Below are 3,151 nucleotides of genomic sequence, written 5' to 3'. Positions count from 1 at the left end.
CGCCGCTTGTCTCATGCTACGGACGGACGGGTGGTGGTGTGTGCTTTATTACTCGCTAACGATGCAACTTTGTGTAAAGCGGTTGTTGCGCTTCCAATGGTCGTGGATGAAGCTTAGGCGACGCTGGGCCATTATTAGTGCGCCAAGAGTGGGGAGCTACATTATTGTACCACACACATGGGATCGCTTTTCCTGAATTTCTAGTTCTATAAAATTGATAGATTCTACTAACAGTTACTTTTCTTTCAAGACAATTATTATAGTATAAGAAAAGGACAGTTTGATGGTAATTGGTTTGGTTTTCAAGGAGGTAGAGTGATAGGGAAAGAGAGCGCTCGGCTCAGCTGATAAGAGATGGGGACGGAAAAGCCTCGGCAACATGCTCGTCCCGTAGCACAGCGAATCAATCAATCAGAGATTGCGATCAGCCTGCATGTTCCTCATCCGGTACAGTGCACGCGCTTTTGGCCCCCATGAATGGTGTCCCACGGGGCCACGGCTACAAGTGTAGACATAGACTTGTGACTCCCCCCTCATTCCTGACCGTTCGTCCATGCTTGTCACGACCCACAAGTAGGTCGCTAGGCCCCATGTGGCGGCACAGTACTACGTACAGTGGTATGCAGGTCGCCACGGCAACGTGCCCCAACCGCTCTTTCCCGAACATCGATCATGCCCCTCTTTCGTCCAAGTACAGCGCCCTCACCAACTCTCCAAACTTTGTTGTACTGCACTATCAGTACCAGTGTCACTTTTTCATCGGTCCTCAACTGGCCAGTAGCTCATTTATTTCTTTGCCTGGTCAGTCCGCTGCCTGCCACTTTGCTGGTGAGCATCGGTCTACTATCAACGATGTCCGGCGTTCAAGCCTCGCCTTGCACGCCTCTCGGAATCTCGCCGATCCCAGCTGCGTCGCGTGTCAAAACGCGACGATCGCTTGGTCAAAAGAACGCAGCGGATGCATCGGCTGCGTAGGAATGAAACCGCGACCCAACCGGCGACCCGAGGGCCGCCGTCCTTTAGCTGCCGGAAAGGTCCCTCCCTCGATCGCCGGTCCAAAGTCCAACCCTGCACTGCTCTGCAGCAATGCATGAATCATGATCGATCGCCATGGAAGCAACAAACAAACAAACCAGGGAGCGACACTTCGCGCCGCGAAAAGCTAGCATAACCACACCACACCCTCTGCTTAGCTGCAGTTTAGAAATGGTCTTATGGTAAACTATTGCGATTACGAGGAGGAGGAGGGTAGGAATTCAGTATATGGCAGCAATTTGCTGGTCCCGTCTCCCACCACCTGACGCTGGTGGGAGACGGGACCAGCAGTGCGTCGCGGAACCCGACCACGCATTCTGTTCGACGCTGATGCCATACCGGCGAACGAACGCGGTGGCCGCTTGTGATGTCGTGTGACACTGGATCGGGCGATGATGGACGGGGAAACATCACTCGCCGTGTCACGACGGATGCCCGCGCAATTTGGAATCTTGAGCAGGTAGAACTAGTAGGCCGAGTGTCCTCTATTGACTATAACTACGAAGCGCAGAATCACGTCAAAGGTTGCAACTTGCAAGCAAGGCAGGATAAGATAATTGAGGCCTGCAGATTATTCAGTTATGGACCTACCTACCTTGTGCTTGACTGACTAACTTCAAGCTAAGATTATCTGAATATTCCACGAATTGCTGCGTATGATATCGGAGGAAGCCCATGCAATCTGGGACCTCAGTGTTGGTTTTGATCTCACGGCTTAAACAGGCCAGTTAGATCTATTAGTTTAATTAAAAAAAGGGAAAAGATAACGTTAATGAAAAGGACCCACGCACCAACGTACGTGAGGTTTTATCCCAACTAAGGCGCCCTGATCGGGGGCACCCGAACCAACTGATGGTTTAGGTCCCCTGTCGCCAGCGCTACATAAAAGGAAAAGGGAGAGGGTTGGCAGCCTGCGCGATCACAATTCACGTACGGTTTCACTCCCCTCCCGATATTCTCTCACCCCATCCGATCAGGGGGAGCGCTGCAGCGACGGGAAGACCTACTCCAGCCGCCGCTGCCGTCCCCGGGCAGTGCCGGTGGCGTCCTGAGGGCATCAGGACGTTGAGGAGGACTTCTACCTCGACTACATCACCTCTGCATCAAGCCTGCACCAAGCAGGCGATCATGTCCACTGCCGTGACACGTAATGATCCCCTAAACCCTTCTCTGTTTATGTTTTAGGTGATCTAGATGCAATCTGTTCCTGCTAATGGCATTCCAGAGATGCATAATTATCCCAACAATGGTATTAGTCGCCAAGTTTGATTGCAATAGGTCCCTATATTATTGATCTGTAGATCAACATCAAGTTTAGATCAAGTCAGGTTTAGGGTTCATGATCAAAGATTGAAAGTTTTAGCCCTTGGTTAGCCCTAAGATGCATGCTACTGTCTTGATGCCCTCTGTAAATCATCATGTTTTAATTCTAATGTGCTACGGATCAGTACTGCCACCTACGTTCATCAATTCTAATTAATCTAAGTTAAGATTTAATGCTCATGGTTATGTCACGGTTAATTAGAATCAATCATGTTTAAGTACTGGTTCCGGGTTTTTTTTTTGATAAGCAAATAAGAAGGCAGAGGGATCAACGGTAGCAAACCCCCCATGTTGAAGAACCCTAGATAAATCCCCAATTTCGGTAGAACCCTAATTTTTTCAATTAGGCATGTTTTTTCACCAATTAAGCACTGATGAATACGATTTTTGGGGAGAATGAGGAGAATCCTCACCTAATGCACCGCGTAGCCGCCTCTTCCCTTCGGGGCCCGCACTGCGTCCACCACGGTGCGAGGGCGGAGACGCCGTGACGCCGCCGTCCTCGGGACGACGCGCGGAAAGAACTTGAGCTGCCGCCGCGGCTAGAATGGACGCGCACCTGTGTGGCCGACGCCGCGCGGGTCGCCGTCGCCCTTCATGCCATGGTGGCCGGTGTGCCCATCCTCCCTCCCTTGATGCGCCATGAGCACTGCCGCCGGGGCCACGTTCGACGGGGGAGCGCGCGGGATTCATCCTGCTGCACGCTCCTCCGGCGAGCGCGGCCGCCGCGCCGCCATGGCGGGCGCGCCTCAGGCCGCCGTCGAATGCCGTCGCCGCTCACGAGCGAGAAATG

Source organism: Triticum dicoccoides, chromosome 6B, assembly GCF_002162155.2.
Source record: "Triticum dicoccoides isolate Atlit2015 ecotype Zavitan chromosome 6B, WEW_v2.0, whole genome shotgun sequence".
NCBI lineage: Eukaryota > Viridiplantae > Streptophyta > Magnoliopsida > Poales > Poaceae > Triticum > Triticum dicoccoides.
Note: the sequence above shows the minus strand (reverse complement) of the source record.